The 18334-nt window shown below is 40.0% G+C and overlaps 1 protein-coding gene across 1 annotated transcript in view; it reads left to right on the forward strand.

Moving 5' to 3' along the window:
* The first annotated feature begins 16750 nt into the window (after positions 1–16750).
* The window catches only part of NUDT13 (nudix hydrolase 13), a 19006-nt gene continuing 17422 nt past the window's right edge, over positions 16751–18334 (forward strand). The window contains exon 1 of the mRNA XM_024132062.3: positions 16751–17090. The gene's annotated coding sequence lies outside the window, so the exon portion shown is untranslated. The remainder of the gene's footprint in view (positions 17091–18334) is intronic.

Consider the following 18334-nt stretch of genomic DNA (forward strand, 5'->3'; position numbering starts at 1 on the left):
AAAAAAAAAAAAAAAAAAAAAAATTTAACTCTTATCTAGGAGGTGGAGGTGATTATACAGATACAGAAATAGTCATAGAGAGGGTACTTGGGGAAGAGTAGGCAACCAGAAATTAAATACAGTGATAAATATAGTGAACCGCTAATCAGCAGTTCTCAGAGTGTGGTCAGGGGGTTCACAGGGCAAAATTATTTCATACTAAAAATTTATTTGCCTTTTTCACTCTAAAGATATTGCACGCATAAGAATGAGAATCTTCTATTAGGCCAGATATTAAAGAGATTTGCAGAAATGAAAAATAATGCCACTCTTCTCACTAAATTATTTTTGCTCTGGAAAATAGTTATTTTTCATTAAAAAGTATGTTATTTAACATGTAACAGATTTATTATTGTTTTAAAATGAATAAATAAATATTTTACATGTTTGTTTTAACTCCTAATACAGTAAATTTTGATAGGTTTTATCCACATAAAAGCTTTTTGGAGTCCTCAATGCTTTTTAGGAGTGTGAAATGGTTATGAGACCAAAGAGTTTGAGAACCACTAGTCTAAACAAATAGCAGGGAGCCCTTGACACAAAAGAGGCAAAGATCTCTTCTTTAAATCTTGGTCTCAAGTGGAGCTATAATCAACGTATCCACTGGCCCTATATAGAGCAGACTCTGAAAAATTGCATTTTACCCTGTAAATAAAATGGCTCCAGACCTTGAGGCAGATTTACTGTGAAGCTAAGAAAGCTTCATTTTCAGGGGCCTTCATTTGCACTAGCCCTTTCCAAGACCCTGGAAGGGGCCCTAACAATACGCTCACACGGTCATATGCTTTTGTAAAATTTGTGAAAGTAAAAATTTTAATGGCAATCTTTAGACTTCTAATTCTTTTGTCACTGATTTTCCCTACATCACACTTCCCCTTGTCTAGTGGTGTTGGAGTAGCTAGACGGCATTTTTATAATTTAACTGTAGGGAACTTGAGTTAGAATACATTTGGCTTGAGTTTAGTGGGATATATTTTTGTAATTCACAGTCATTCCCAGGTATAGTTAAGATATTTTCAGCTGTCCCAGTGTGGGAGTGGCATCCTACCACCCATAGTACTGACCCACCCAGCACTGTAGAACAAAGGAACAGGGCCAGACACCATATAGCTATTTGAATGTGTCCTGTGTTCTAGCATCAAAAATATATGGATAGTGGCAGAGAAGCTAAGTTGAAACTTTGGGAGCCTAAAGCTAATCTCTGAGAAATTCTTCCAATTATTGGATGTATACATTTTAAAATTAAAGATTTAGTGCTTATCAATGCTTAGCCAATAAAAGTAAGTCCTTTTTTGTCAGAATTTTATGAGGCTATCCACAACAAACTGGTTAGAATGTCATCAGTTTAAAGAAAACTGATGTGCCCTGAACTCTATTAAGTCATACAAATAAAATTATTTGAAGTTTTCCCAAATGTGACAACAATCCTAAAAATTTACGTGACATTATCAATCATGAGTTGTGAAGCTGAAAGAAACTTCTAACCCGTCCCTATCAATATCATTTGGTTGCCCAAAAAGGACACTTCATATGAAATCTACATATGACTACTCAACCTAATCATCCCTGCTTAGTTAGAGTGAAGACAACAGATACCTTGGGGAGTAGAAAAAGAAGGACATGACTCCCCTCTGAATGGTCAAACATTAGAGTGGAGGTAAACCACCATTAAATCTCTTCTTTTACATCTGAAAAATTAATCAATAAATAAATATTTCTTTAAGAAATATTGAAAGTCCTATCCTTAGGAAAAGCCTATTATGTAGCCACAGTAACAACTGAGCAGAAGTGATTTTAAACTCAATTAATAGATAAATGACCACTCAACCCTATGAACAATCTTCTGAACAACCAGCCAGTCAGTGACAGCCTCCCACTTTTTAAAGTTAGCCGAAACAGCAACAGCTTTACTCTAGTGAGCACGTCTCTGAAATTCAGCCAATTGTCAACAGTCTCTCCAGCAGAGTATTCATGCTTCCACAGCAGACGTCAACCCACTTTCGCCTTTGAAAGTCAGCCAATCCCTGAACTCTGTCTTTCACAAAAACAAGATAAGATCAGCAGAGGGACAGTCAAACAAGCATATAGTGCTTTTCTACACATAGACAGAAATAAATCAATGTTTTATTTCACATTTTGAATGATGGTTTCTTCCCTTGACATTGAGCACTTTTGTTGTGTGCCCAACAAAAAAGGCAGCAAAAACAGAAGACATAGACCCTTTTATTGAAGGCACTCATACATACTAAATAATTAGAAATTATTTGAGAGCGTGAATAAGTGTTGAATGTGTTGTATTATAAAATACTACAGGGCTTCCCTGGTGGCGCAGTGGTTGCGCGTCCGCCTGCCGATGCAGGGGAACCGGGTTCGCGCCCCGGTCTGGGAGGATCCCACATGCCGCGGAGCGGCTGGGCCCGTGAGCCATGGCCGCTGAGCCTGCGCGTCCGGAGAGGCCGCAACAGAGGGAGGCCCGCATACCACAAAAAAAAAAAAAAAAAAAAAAAAAAATACTACATACTTGGAGACACTGCTTTGGGAAAGCAAGTGTTCTCCTTACTTGCTGCAAGTAATATTAATAAATCCTTCCTTCTCTGGAAGTAAATTAATTAATTAATTAAAATAAAATAAACTTGATAGTGAGGAGAGTGAATAAAGCTAAATTTGATGAAATAGGTAATGGTGGATAGGCTTTTTACCAGGGGATTAAGATGATGGAGGCAATATTTTAGAAATATTATGCTATGTGAATTAGAAGAAAGTGGCATCTACATTAGTAATTCACGATTCATTGAATAAATATTTATGGAAGGCTTACCACTGTGTCCAAGGCACTGCCTACTGGGCTGTGGAAGATCAAACTTTAATTAGACAGTCTCTGCTTTTTAAGCGTTTATAAACTTATTGGATAGAGTTAAAACCTACACTTGTGGCAGTGGGAATTCATTCGCCCAATAAATAGTTCCCTATATGGCCCAAATAATGCTAAATGCCGGGTATGTTTCATGCTGTCACAGAACTTGGAGTCCTTTTACGGAAACCGACAATACACTTAAATAAATAAATAAGTAAATAAATGTGACAAAAGAAAATGACAAGATGCTATGAAAAAGAATAGGAAGGACATAATTTAGATTCATAACAGAGGGAAAGTGTCTCTGAAGAACTGACATAAACTGAGACCTGTGTTAGCCAGCCGAAGTGTGTGAATAAGAACAATCTAAAGAGAGGGAAGAGCATGTGTGAGAATCGTGTGACAGGAAAATGCTTGGTGCATTTGAGAAGCTAAAAGAAATTCAGTGTGATTGTAGTGCAATAAGCAAGGGAGAAGCTGGTATGATCGGTATGTGAAGGCTCAATCAGCCAGGCCTGCTTAGTACTGTAACAAGTACAACGGAAAGGCATTGAGGTATTTTAAACAGTGAAGTAAAATTACATTATTTATCGTTAACAAAGTAAAAACACAATGTAAAAAAATATGAGTTTTCCATGTCACTTGACATGGGATGGGTCTTAGAACTAGGAGTGATAGGGACTTACTCTTTAATCATGAGTAAGGACATGAAAGTCAAGAGATGAGGTATTCTAGAATGTAGCTGAGACTAGAAACCATTCCAGTCACTAATATCCTGTCACTGTGGCACTGAGGAAAGTGGCTGCAATGGGGTACCAGACCACCTCCATCATGTGGCCTCAATAGGGACACTCACTGTAGCAGGCAGAATAATGGCCCCTCAATGGCCACATCCTAATCCTTAGAACCTGTGAATATGTTACCTTACATGGCAAAAGAACTTTTCAGGTATAATTAAATTGAGGACCTTTATATGGGGAGATTAGCCTGGATTATCCAGGTGGGCCCAATCTGATTAAATGGATTTTTTAAAGCTAAGAACCTTTCCTGGCTCTGATCAGAGAAAGATGTGAGGATGGAAGCAAAGTGAGATATTTGATATGTTGCTGATGTGAAGATGGAGAGAGGGGCTCCATAAGCCAAGGAACATGGGAAGCCTCTAGAAAGTGGAAAAGGCAAAGAATTGGATTCTCCTCTAGAGCCTCCAGAAAGGAATGCAGCCCTGACAATACTTTTGATTTTAGCCCAATGAGACCATTGTCAGAGTTCTGACCTACAGAACTGTAAGATAATATATTTGTATTGTTTATGCCATCAAGTTTGTGGTAATTTGTCATAGCAGCAATAAGAAACTGATACACTTATGTATATGATCACGACTGAAACAGTGGCTGAAGACTGACATTTCTCAAGGGTCTGAGTAAATTTCCCACGGTTCTCTCCTAGAGGTGAATGTAGTTATTAGGACAGACCCTTTACACCAGATAAGCATTCTTGAAATCATGGGAATTGTCTGAGGAAGAGGACTCCAGAGAGGAAGAAAGTTCTCTCAATAAGCACAATAGGAGCATTAAGACCTCTAATTTTAATATTAAAAGGCATGCGAACTCCTCATCTTGTACCCTCATAAGGCAGGACATATGAATTACATAAAAAATTGTGCCAGGGTCTTTAGTTTGGAAAACTGGCCAAATAGTGGTAACAACAACCAAAATAAGGAAGTTGGGAAAGTGAGCTGAATTTGTAGAGAAACTAAAGAATTTGATTCTAAATCTTAATGGATTTGAAGTGGCAGGGACCATCATAGGCTACAGACTTACTCTGCCAATTAATAACCAGTTTGTCAATATTAAGCAGATTTCCATATCACTACAGGAACTGATATAAGGGCTAAAATTCTGACTTTCTATCTACTTGCAGTTCTAATTTAAAATTAATCTTTGATTTCTTTAGATTTAGTTCTGCTCACCTTGAGTCAACCACACATTAACTGCACGTGTCTTTCTGCTGTTAGTTGGGAAGGTAAAGTTACCTCCCCATGGCATTCATTAGTGTTGTTCACCAAATAATTCTAGGGCTTTTCTCTTCCCAGAAGAAAGGTCTGCTCTTCACTGTCTTTGAAGTTAGTTGTGGCTAACTTGCTTTGGCCAATGAAAGCAACATGTTTGAAAGTCAGAATGTGTTTCACCATGTTCCCTTCCCACTGTTGCAGTTACCCTGGAAGCCTGTATCAAGATGAAATCTTCATCAGTCCAGGTCTCTGAGTTCCTACAATGAACAGAGCCCTAAACTCTCCACTGCTGACAGTCTCCAATGAATATGCAGCTTGAGTGAAAAATAAACTTCTATAATGTAAACTTACTAAAAGTTAGAGTTGTTTGTAACCGTAGCATTACCTAGCCTCTCTTAACCTATCAATACATACTGCTTAAACAAGCAAGCCAAACTTTTCCTTTACAAAACCTATTACTAGAATTGTATTTATTAATTATATTTTTACCTGGAATGGACACTGTGGGATGCCTACCTAGTATTCATTCCTCCCTTTACCAACCTTATTAAGACTTCCCAAATTGCCCAGCCTTTCAGTTTCAGTGTGACTTGTACTTTTGCTTAGGATGTAAAAAACTGAAAGGAATTTTGCTTCCACCTTTATAATGGAAAAAAGGCAGATAATCTACAAAATCATAAATGTTCTTGAGCATATCAGACAGCTGAGGTTGCAAGGCAACCAAGTAACCTGAGTTCCAAGGAGAAATGGAACACAAAGTTTAGACCTTTGCAGAGTAAGAAAAAACTCAGGAAAAATTTTAACAAACTGTTGAAATCCAAGTATTGTCAGTTGGGAGCCTCAGGCACAAGGAGAGATTGTACTCGCTGGTTCTTCCCACAAGCTTAGTGGTGCTCAGATGAAAGACTGGGAACAGGGCAGGAGATAATAGAGCTCCACTGGATGGTACAGGAGTAAAGGAGGAAATTGGCAGCAGCTAGGAGTTGGACATAAAACTTCCCGCCAAACCTTTTTCCTCAGGCTCTTCTATCTTACAAAGCAAAAAGCCTTAAGCCACTGCATAAGTGGCAGCAAACCCTTTGGCTCCCAGGGCACAGGTTGAAGATTCCTTGTGGGTGGAGAAACTATAAGACAACCCTCTATTCTTGGGGGAGAGGCAGGAAACCCTCTTGGACCCTGGATCCTACACTGATAACAAGCTGAGTTCTACTACTGCTGAGGAAAAAGCAGGAAACTCTTGCCCAAGACCAACCATAGATAAAAGGCTGAGGTGGCTGCCTTTCAAGAGAGACTGAAAAAGTCCCACCTCCCAAGGCCCAGGCACACAGGGCCTGCCTAAGACTGAGACTGGACCAGGACAACAGACTCTCCACACACACGCAATCTAATGCTGAGAGTGGAGAGAAAGAGGGCGGTGGCATAAGAATGCAGGGACAATTAAAAGCAGGAACACAGAAAAACTCTCTGGCACACGAGCCCCACACTAAGTAAGCACAAGGGCACAGCACCTTCCTCCTAAAGGAATGTGAAGTCTGTGCTGTAATGAAAGTAACTATAGCAACAAAAAAGCCTCAGCCCAGCTCAACTCCTAAATGAGATTGAGCCGCCCCCCTCACCCCACCACATTAAGAACCTGACAGAAGAAGAGGTATGTTCATTGCAACGTATGGGAACAACTTAACTGGAAAACAGTACTGCACTACACACAATGTCCAGCATTCATTGGAAACCCATTAGACACAGGAAACAAAGAAACAAATTAAAAAACCCACTTTCAGGGGATAAAGCAATCAACAGAAATGTACTCAGATATAAGCCAGATGTTGGAACTATCAGATAAGGACTTCAAACTAGCAAAAAAAAAAAAAAAAAGTGAACAGCATGCCTGAACAAATGGGAAATTTCAGTAGAGAGATGAAAACTACAAAAAATAGTCCAATGAATTGAGGCCTAACTTGAATTTTTCTCACTCATTCATTTATTTCTTCAACAACTAGTATTATTTTAATCCTCCCCAAAATTTTTAAATTAAATAAAAAGAAATCATCAAATGAAATGCTAGGGGGAAAAAATCCCATGATATTCAGAGACGAATAATTCTTCTGATGAACTCATTGGTTACTCGACACAGCTGAGAAAAGAAGATCAAGTCATCCAAACCAACATATCAACAGAAAAAAAAAGTGAAAAGCAAATAGAACAGGATATCCAAAAGCTGTGTAACAATATCAAACAATCCAACGTTTATGTAGCTGGAATCCCAGAAGAAGAAAGACAAAATGGGGCTTTAGAAATGTTTGCAGAGATGATGGCAGAAAACATTCCACAAATGATAAAATATATCAAACCGCAGATCCAAGAAACTTTTCTCCAAAATCAGGGGTGGCCCCACTCTGATAAACCTGATTCACATCAGTAATATGACAATCTGTCTTGCCACAGTGACTGGTTTAGGGATGGGCACTTAACCCAAGTCCCAATCAATTCATGACATTCCTTTGACCTCAGGAATCGTTTGGTTAGGGGCTCAGACAGTGGGGATTATAACCTAAACTGACCCGAACAGAGTGAAGACCAATACTTTTGCTTCAAGGCTGAGGGTGGACATACTTCTGGATAGGAACAAGAAAGTAAATAGCCCTAAGATCTGGCAGCCATTCTTCGACCATGATGGAAGGAGCCAACTTGAGGACAAAGACAGCACATGAAGTAGGTCAGAGGTGAGAGAAGCTGAGTAAAACCTTAATTGAGTGGTATCTGAGCCCTGAACTACAGTTGGGTGCTTTAGCTATGCAAGCTAATAAGTTTCCTTAGTGTTTAAGCAAATTAAATTTGTATTTTCTCAAATCTCAAATTGCAAGTAACCAAACACATCTTAACTGATGTAGTACCCTACATGAGTATGAGTCATTGTGGAGAAGGCTCCAACTCAGCTCTTAACTGTTCTCTGGTTTTGAACCAAATTTCTAATTCCCAAAGGAAATGTAGTTGTTTTCCAAGAGGAAAACAGTGATGTCAGGAGAGTACTGCCTTCTACCAAGCAACTGCCGTAACTGGAGGCCTATTTTAGTTAATCACTTATTCATTCATTCAACAATTATTTACTGAGCACCTACAATAGGCCAGGCATTGTATCAGGTATTGGAAATATATTTGTGATTAAGGAAGAGTTATTTATTTTGTTTGTGAACAATTTACGAATAGCATGAAAGCTGTATCAGACTCCATTTGCTCCTCCTTTTCCATTTCCTGGTATCTTTCCTTAGCAATGTATAACTCATTGAATATAAGTAGCTTGAGTCCTAAATATTAAATATTTTCAAGTGCTATAGTTTGCAGGGGAATATCCAACAGCTATTCTGTCAAGGATAGGAAATGCATACAAATTTTAAAAATATTTTACTGAAAACAATAAGTTATATTTCAGAAGAATGCTTCTGTATATAAACAAACAGCATCTGACTTGGCTGTCAGAAAGATTTGTAGAGCTTGGCCAGTCCATGCATTTCTTTGACCCAAAGAACTTGTCAAGAGCTCAAACAAACCAGACAAGAATGCCAGAAATCTTTATTTGGGGAAGCAAGACTCAAGAGTTTAGGACTCAGAATTCATTCAGTCACAGAATTATAGTATTTGTCAGGAAGAAAAACTTTTATTTTGGAAGGAGCACTGGTAGAATCAGTGAGCCCAGGTTCTTGTGCACCATTAACAGTTCAGCAAGGTGTCCCTCAGTGAATCCCTCTAACTTTTATGCTGAAATTTCTTCATCCACCAAATGGCCATAATAACATTTGCCTTATCAACCACACAAAGACATTATGAGAATCAACTGAGATAGCTGTTTTGAAAGTTTCTTGGGAAAGTATGAAGTACTGTATTAATATAAGTAACCATCAGTGCATGCTGTGTAGTATAAAATTTTGTGAGGTTTTGTTTTGTTATTGCTTTTTAATCATAGAACCAATTTGGTGTGTTTTATACCTGTTTCAATGACTTTGAAAAAAATTATGAAATGGAACAATTAGTCCTAATCTTAATAAGTATAAGGGGTAAAGACAAGGATGCTTACTTACAGCATCTATAAGCAGTCTATGGTGAATGTTAGCTCTTAAGCCAATCCTGAAGTTAAAGAACACTGCTTCCTATCCTATACCAATTTAAGGAATGCTTTTTTGTTTTGTTTTGTTTTCTTTTTGTGGTATGCGGGCCTCCCTCTGCCGTGGCCTCTCCCGTTGCGGAGCACAGGCTCCGGACGCGCAGGCTCAGCGGCCCCTCTGCCGTGGCCTCTCCCGTTGCGGAGCACAGGCCCCGGACGCGCCGGCTCAGCGGCCGTGGCCCACGGGACCAGCCGCTCCGCGGCATGCGGGATCCTCCCAGACCGGGGCGCGAACCCGGTTCCCCTGCATCGGCAGGCGGACGCGCAACCACTGCGCCACCAGGGAAGCCCCAAGGAATGCTTTTAAGAGAGCTACTGTGGCAGATTGATTGCACTAATAGTCCCGATTCTTCCCTACTTCCTATATCCTGATTCTTTCCTACTTCCCTACTTCCTATATAGTAAAAAATTTTACCTCGCCCAAAATGAGGTCTGGCTTTTGCCATTTTTCTGGGAGGTAATCTCATGTCTGATAGGAGTGTCTGCTTCCCTGAGGGCCTTAGGTCACAGGGGATAGTCTAACAGTGTGATTTAGAATAGGGGGTGGCCACACCACAAAGACCAACAATGTGATTTAGGGTGGGGGCCTTGGGTGATGGATCCCCAGTAAAACTCTGGACATCAACACTCGGGTGAGTCTCCCTGGTTAGCAACATCCTATATGTATTGTCACATACTGTTGCTGGAAAAACAATGCATCCTGAATCTATGAGGAGAGAACAACGGAAGCTCCACATTTAGTACTTCCCCAGACTTCACCTTATATGCTTCTCCCCTTGGCTGATTTTATTTATTTATTTTTTTAAAATTTTTTTCCTTTTTGCAGTACGCGGGCCTCTCACTGTTGTGGCCTCTCCCGTTGCGGAGCACAGGCTCCGGACGCGCAGGCCCAGCGGCCATGGCTCACGGGCCCAGCTGCTCCACAGCATGTGGGATCCTCCCGGACCGGGGCACGAACCCGTGTCCCCCGCATTGGCAGGCAGACTCTCAACCACTGCACCACCAGGGAAGCCCCCCTTGGCTGATTTTAATCTGAATTCTTATCCTGTAATAAGCCATAACCATGAGTATAATGGCTTTCAGTGAGTTTTGTGAGTCCTTCTATCAAAATTGAGAATGCTTTTGGAAACCCCTTGAACTTGCAGTTGGTATTGGAAGTGAGAGTGATCTCTTGGGGGCACCAGTTCCCTATAACTCTGTAGTTGACCTAAACCCCTAACAACACCTTTTGCCATGAAATCTTGTAATACTGTCCTATTGTAACTCTGGGCCTGACCATATAATATGCTTTGACTGTCATGCAGGCAGAGACTCGCATATTTCCACTTCTGCTTTTACCCTCTGCCATCATTCTCAAAAGAATATCCCTATGTCAACTTGCTAGAAAATGAGAGACACATGGAGCACAGCCAACTCACCCCCAATGTCCCAGTCAAGAACATTCTAGATTATCCAACAGTGCACCACCTCTAGACACGTAAATGAGCCTGATCAGGATCCGCAGAAGCACCTAGCCAATCACTCCAGGTATGTGAGTAATAAACACTTGTTTTATGCCTCTATGATTTTGTGGTTGTTTGCTATGAAGCATTATTGTGACAATAGATAACTGCTAACAACTACCTCTTAAGCTTCCATTGTGATATAGGAATACAGAACATATGGATACTGTCAATCAGGGGAAATCTCCAAATTCTTTTCATCCAACATTGAAAACTTAATGACCATCTATTTGGATAATCCTTACATTATAAAATATTAGAGCTTTAGGGATATCTCTAACTAAGGCCTGGAAAAGTGAAATAATCACCAGATTAGGTAACAGAAAAAAAAATTACTTTGGGAATATAACCACACACAGTATACACTTTGTCTTATACTTAGAACCCCTCTGGATATTGGGGTAAAGATGATACTATACAAGACACTAGAGAAATGAAAGTTAGCTATAGTTATAACCCACTATTGAAAGCCTTTTGCTGAACCTTTTAACTGATAATGAAAATGACAATTTTCTCTTTTTCTTTTTTAACTTTGTCAACTTTCTGATAGAATTGCTAGTGACTACAATAAAATGCCCCAGAAGTAGTTGTAAAAATTAAAAAAAAAATTTTTTTAATGAAAGAATTAAAACAGAGTAAGAGCTCAATTAACAGGAAATAGAAACACATAGTCTAGTGACTGCATTATACTAACAAAATCATGCATTCAAATTAATTTTTACCTTGGTATACCCTAATTGTCCTGTTTCATCTTATCTTCCACCTGAATATGGCCTTTAGTCTTGGATCTATTCCCCGCTGTGTGTTAAACATTACTCCATATTTGGGGCGGTGGAAGAGAAGGAAACCTATTGTACTTTGCTCTTGAAGAGAAGCATAAGGACCTCCCAGTGTATATGACACCACTGGCTATGCAGACACACAGGGCTCTTTGCCAGTGGCTTATTTTATTTCAGGGGCTCTCATGAAACCATGAGGTTTCTAACAGGTTTCTAACCTGTTTGCTAAGATCTATTTCTTGTCTCACATGAAATGAGACAATATCCAACTGTAAGCCTGCTTACAGAATGAACCTGCAGTTTCTCTCCAAGTTTGCTCAGGTACCCCTACATCCTAATATCCACTCCTATAACTGGTCAGACACTGAGTAAATGGGCTGTTGTCTCACTTGCTTACATGCTTACACACACACACGCACAGACACTCACACATACCCCATACACATATGTACAAGCATAATTAATTTTTTCTGGCAGAGACAGCATGTTATTCACTATTGTGTCCCCAATTCTAGCATGATGCTTGCCACATGACAGGTTTTCAATAAGAATATGTTCAATGAATTAATAAATACATATCTCTAAAATACATTGTTACTACTGAGCTCATGTGCCTCAACGAGAGAGCTTGCGTGCCGCACACTACAGAGGCCACGCGCCCTCGAGCCCGCGCACCACAACTAGAGAGAGGAAACCCACACGCCACAACTAGAGAAAGCCCGCATGCCACAGCGAAGAGCCTGCATGCCACAACAAAAAATCCTGCATGCCTCAAGTAAGACCTGACGCAGCCAAAAAAAAAAAGTAAATAAATAAAAATTAAAAATAAACAGAGAATTTTCATAAAACAATAAATAAAATACATTGTTACTTTCACCACCAAAAACTAGACTGGGATTCAATGACTTGAGGCTCAATTTGTGCCCTTAAAAGAGTATATGGCATATGCTAACACATATATACAGAATATTTTAAAAAATGGTTCTGATGAACATAGGGGCAGGACAGGAATAAAGATGCAGACATAGAGAATGGACTTGAGGACACGGGGAGGGGGAAGGGAAAGCTGGGACGAAGTGAGAGAGTAGCATTGACATATATACACTACCAAATGTAAAATAGATAGCTAGTGGGAAGCAGCCGCATAGCACAGGGAGATCAGCTCAGTGCTTTTTGACCACCTAGAGGGGTGGGATAGGGAGGGTGGGAGGGAGACGCAAGAGGGAGGAGATATGGGGATATATGGGGATATATGTATACGTATAGCTGATTCACTTTGTTATACAGCAGAAAGTAACACAACATTGTAAAGCAATTATACTCCAATAAAGATGTTAAAAAAAAAAAAAGACTATAAGGGGACTTCCCTGGTGGTCCAGCGGTTAAGACTCCATGGTCCCAATGCAGGGGGCCCAGGTTCCATCCCTGGTCAGGGAACTAGATCCCTCATGCTGCATCTGAGAGCCCGTATGCCACAACTATAGATCCCACATGCCACAACTGAAGATCCCACATGCCACAACTGAAGATCCCACATGCCACAACTAAGGATCCCACACGCAGCAACGAGGATCCCACATGCGGCAATGAAGATCCCATGTGCCTCAACTAAGACCTGGTGCAGACAAATAAATAAATAAATAAATTTTTAAAGAGTATATGGTATTAAATTATTATGTGAGTAAATAAAGCCATTGCTTTGAACTTAAGCATGCCCTAGGAAAGAAAATTTTTACCTTATGACCTAAAAAAACTATGAGGATTACAGCTACCTACACCATATTTGTTGTATTTACTAAACATGTACTATAATTGTTTAACATAATTAATGATTTGGTTGAATATTTTTAACAGCGTTATTGAGCTATAATTCAAATAACATATAACTTACCATTTAAAGTGTGCAATTCAGTGATCTTTAGTGGGTTCACAGAATTGTGCAACCATCACCACAATCAAATTTACAAAATTTTATCATTCCCAAACAACAACAACGACAAACCTCTGTTTGCATTAGCAGTCACTCCCCATTCTCCTCCAACATTTCCCCCATCCCCACCCCTAGGCAACCTCTAAGCTACTTTCTACCTCTATAGATTTGCCCATTGTAAACATCTTATATAAATGCAGTATGTGATCTTTTGTGAATGGATTCTTTCACTTAGCATAATGTTTCGTGCTTCATCCATGTTGTAGCATGTATCAGTACTGCATTTCTTTATATCGCCAAATAAAATACTGTTTATGGATATACTACATTTTGTTTATCCCTTCATCAGTTGATGGACATTTGGATTGTTTCCACTTTGGGGCTATTTTGAATGATACTGCTGTGAGAATTCGTGTACAAGTTCTTGTGTGGACATATGTTTTCAGTTGTCTTGAATATATACCCAGGAGTGGAATTGGTGGGTCGTTTGGTAACTCTATGTTTAACTGTTTGAGGAACAGCCAACTTGTTTGCCAAAGCAGCTACACCACTTACAATCCTGTAAGCAGTATATGAGGATTCCATTTTCTCCATGTGGCCACCTTAGTGGGTATGAAGTGCTATCTCATTGTAATTTTTTTTTTTTTTTTTTTTTTTTTGCGGTACGCGGGCCTCTCACCGCTGTGGCCTCTCCCGTTGCAGAGCACAGGCTCCGGAGCGCAGGCTCAGCGGCCATGGCTCACGGGCCCAGCCGCTCCGCGGCATGTGGGATCCTCCCGGACCGGGGCACAAACCCGTGTCCACTGCATCGGCAGGCGGACTCTCAACCACTGCGCCACCAGGGAAGCCCTCATTGTAATTTTGATTTGCATTTCCCTGATGGCTAATGATGTTGAGCATCTTCTCATGTACTTATCGGTCATTTTTGTATCTTCTTCGGAGAAATGTCTATTCATATCCTTTGCTCATTTTAAAATTCAGTTATTCATCTTTTTATTACTGAGTCATAAGTATTCTTTACAAATTCTGGTTACAAGTCCCTTATCAAATGTATGACTGGCAATACATTTTTTTCCCTATTCTGTAGGTTGTCTTTTCAAGTTCTTGGTGGTATTGCTTGCAGCACAAAAGTTTTAAAATTTTGGTGAAGTCCTATTTTCTCTTTTGTTGCTTGTGCAAACAAGCTACCTGTGATTTGACAGGGATGCATTGAATCTGTAGATCAATTAAGGGAATATTTTCATCTCAACAAAATTAAGTCTTCCAATTTATGAACATGAGATTATTTCCATCATTCCAATATTTTCCAATATTTTTATTGAGCTTCCCTGCCCCACACCCAGTCAGATATAACCCAAGCCTATAGTACATTATGGTAGTCAAAGACACAAGGTCTGTCTGGAGTCAGATAGGCTTGGGTTAAAATCCAGCCCTTCTACTTACTAACTGTGTAAATATGGACAAGTTATGTAACTTTTCTAAGCCTCTGTTTTCTCATCTGTAAAGTGAAAATAATAATATGTATCTTTTAGGATGTGAGGATTAATGATAAATATGTGAAACACTTTGCATAGTGCCTGAATACAGTAAATGCTTAATTAATCTTAGCTATTTGTCTCAGTCTGTTTGGGCTGCTATGACAGAATACCACAGACTAGGTGGCTTACAAAAAAACCAGAAACTTATTTCTCACAGTTCTGGAGCTGGAGTTCCAAGATCAGGGTGCTAGCATGGTCAGGTCCTTGGAAGGCCCTCTTCCAAGTTGCAGATTACTCGCTGTGTCCTCATGTGGTGAAAGGGGCAAGGGAGCTCTCTCAGGCCTATTATGTGAGGGCATTCATTCTCATTCATAATGGCTCCATCCACATGACATAATCACCTCCCAAAGTCCTCACTGCCTAGTAGTATCACACTGGGCATTAGGGTTTTGACATATAAATTTTGGGGGGGAATGGAAACATTCAGACCATAGCACTATTATTATTATGCACTTAACACTTAATTGCTCAAAAATACAGTTATTTTGATTTAAAAAAATTATTAGAGCCCTAACTTTCTCTAAGCATTCTTCCCCATTTGTTTGGAATTCTGACTTTATATCTTATTTCCCTCAAATTATCTGTGCCTTCTTTAAGGCTAATGAATCAATCTGATAAAAAGCTTGGGTTCATGTGCTAATAGTAAGATCCAAAAGAAGTAACTGGTCAACTACCCAGAACTACTACTCTTCCTTCCCATGTAACCTAGGTACATATTAACAATGACTTCAGGATTTAATAACTCTTATCCCCTACAGTCTAATCACATACAGAGTGATTCTTTTAAAATGTAGGTCAAGGGACTTCCCTGGTGGCGCAGTGGTTAAGAATCCACCTGCCAATGAAGGGGACACAGGTTCAATCCCTGGTCTGGAAAGATCCCACATGCCGTGGAACAACTAAGCCTGTGTGCCACAACTACTGAGCTTGCGCTCTAGAGCCCGCCAGCTACAACTACTGAAACCATGCACTGCAACTAATGAAGCCCGCACGCCTAGAGCCCATGCTCTGCAACAAGAGAAGCCACCGCAATGAGAAGCCCGTGCACTGCAACAAAGACCCAATTCAGCCAAAATAAATAATTTTTTTAAAAAACTTTTTAAAAAATTAAAAAATAAAATGTAGGTCAAATCATCTTACTCTCCTGCTCAAACTGTTCTGTAACATCACATCTTCTCAGAGTAAAAGCCGAAAGCATTACAATGGCTCTATAAGAACTGTAAGACTTACAAGGCCCTACGTGATCTGGTGCTTGGCTACTCTTTAACCGCATCTCTGACCACCATGCTTTGTCCTAGCCTTTCCTCAGACCTGCCAGCCACACTTCCACCCTAGGGCTTTGGCATCTGCTGATTTTTTTCTGTCTACAAATCTCTTCCCATAGATATCCACTTGGTCTCCTTCCTCACCTCCTTTAGGGTCTTTACTCAAATATCACCTTAACAATGAGGCTGACCACCCTATATAAAATAGCACTTATAACCACCTGACACATTGTATATTTACTTATTTGTTTCTTCCTCTAGAATGTAAGTTACATGGGGACAGAAATTTTCATGTGTTTTGCTCCCTGCTGTATCCTATGCAGATAACAGTTCCAAGCACATTTGGTACTTATTAAATATATATTGAAAGAATGGCCTTCAAAACTGTCTTCCATGTAAACAAATAACTTTAGTAGTAAGAAGAAAAAGGAACAGCACCAGAGTAGTTTTGTTGAGACTGCTTTCAGTCAGATGGAATCTTCTTGCCCTGGTTCATCAAGGGACACATTCTGCCAAAAGCTCAAACACATCTAGACACAGTCCTGTCCTTTCAAACTGGCAGAATTTCATGAAATCTTAGAGCTAGCTCTAAACTTAGCAGACATAGATAGAATTAGAGATACAGAAAGGTTGAAAGGTATCTGAATTCCCATCCCAATACTCCTCTCTGCAGGACCCACCCCAGATATGCCTTCGGGTAGGAGGATGGGTTTAAAGACTATCTTTTTGTTATTGAAAAATGGATCTAATGCTAGAACTACCGCAGTAGTTCTCCTGGTAATGAATTTAGATCTTAGAAGATCGTGCTTTTGACAACCATGGTTAACTTTGCAGTTGGAGGGCATAGCAGCTTGCCTGGGGATTGAACTACATTTCCCAGAATGCATCTCTAGGAGGATTCTGGGAAGTGTGGCAGAGGGAGCAATCGTCCATTGAGGAAAGAGAGTCCAACATTTGGAGTTTGCTGGTTCCGCTGATTGTTGAGGCCTAGGCAGGCATCCCCAAGAGAATTCAGAGTAAGTACAGCGGAAGAGAAACCTATTCAGGTTCTAAGTGGAAGAAGAATTTTATGGGCAGACATAATCAGAACTTGAAAAAAGTTCTCTGTCAGACTCTTCCTTCTTGCAGAAACCAGGCAATGACCACAGTTTTGCATCATAACTTGTGGAGCTATCAGATTAACTACAGCTAATAATTTTCTGATACTTTTTAGGAGAGTTGTTTAAAAATGGAATTTGTTAACTTCTCTGCATTGTGCCTGAATTATTTTGAATTAAGGGAGGAAAAATTATGTTTTAGAAAGCAAACCATAAAGCTGGTCAGTGAGACCTTGAAATCTGTTTCCCAGTAGCTCCTCAGTTTTGCATATTTCCCATCCCCCTGAGGGGGGATGGCTTTCCCACTGACTGAATTTGTGACCTGGGGCTGTCATCTAACTTGCTGGGGAGTTGGTTTCTGGCTCACTTCTCACAGGGGAAGAAAGGAGAGAAAAGGGATCTAAAGTGTGTTATAGTTATGTCAGGTTTTGACATACCTAATTCTCAGATCTGTTAGACTGTAAAATCCTTAAGAGTTGGGATTGCATTTTCCCTATCTACAGCATCTTGCATAGTCCCTATCACAGTATAAAACACAATATATATGAATGAATGAATTTATTCTATTTTACAAGAGAGGAAGATAAAGCTTTGAGAGGTTAACCATCTGAGATGACGATCTAGGAAGCAATAGATGGAAACTCAGGGCTATCTGGTTCCAAAGCTCATGTTTTGATGAGAAATACATGGGAAATCACTTTCCAGCATTCATGTACTCTTTAAGTTTTTAGAAAGTACAATTTTTAAAAAGTACTTTTAAAGTAAGTTTTTAAACAAGACTGACAGAGATGAAAGGTAATATTATTTTGACCAAAAAACTATTAAATAATGATGAGGCAAAGCCCTTAAGAGGAAGAATGTCTCTGAACTCCTGTAATAAATGATTCGCATATGCTTTGCATCCTGTTCATCTTAACAGAAGAAAGATTAATTTATAAAGCACTACAGCATGACAAAAAAGCCCATCTCGGCTTCCCTGGTGGCGCAGTGGTTGAGAGTCCGCCTGCCGATGCGGGGGACACAGGTTCGTGCCCCGGTCCGGGAAGATCTCACATGCGGCGGAACGGCTAGGCCCGTGAGCCATGGACGCTGAGCCTGCGCGTCCGGAGCCTGTGCTCCGCAACGGGAGAGGCCACAACAGTGAGAGGCCCACGTACCGGAAA

This window comes from Physeter macrocephalus, chromosome 20 (genome assembly GCF_002837175.3).
Source record: "Physeter macrocephalus isolate SW-GA chromosome 20, ASM283717v5, whole genome shotgun sequence".
Taxonomy (NCBI): domain Eukaryota; kingdom Metazoa; phylum Chordata; class Mammalia; order Artiodactyla; family Physeteridae; genus Physeter; species Physeter macrocephalus.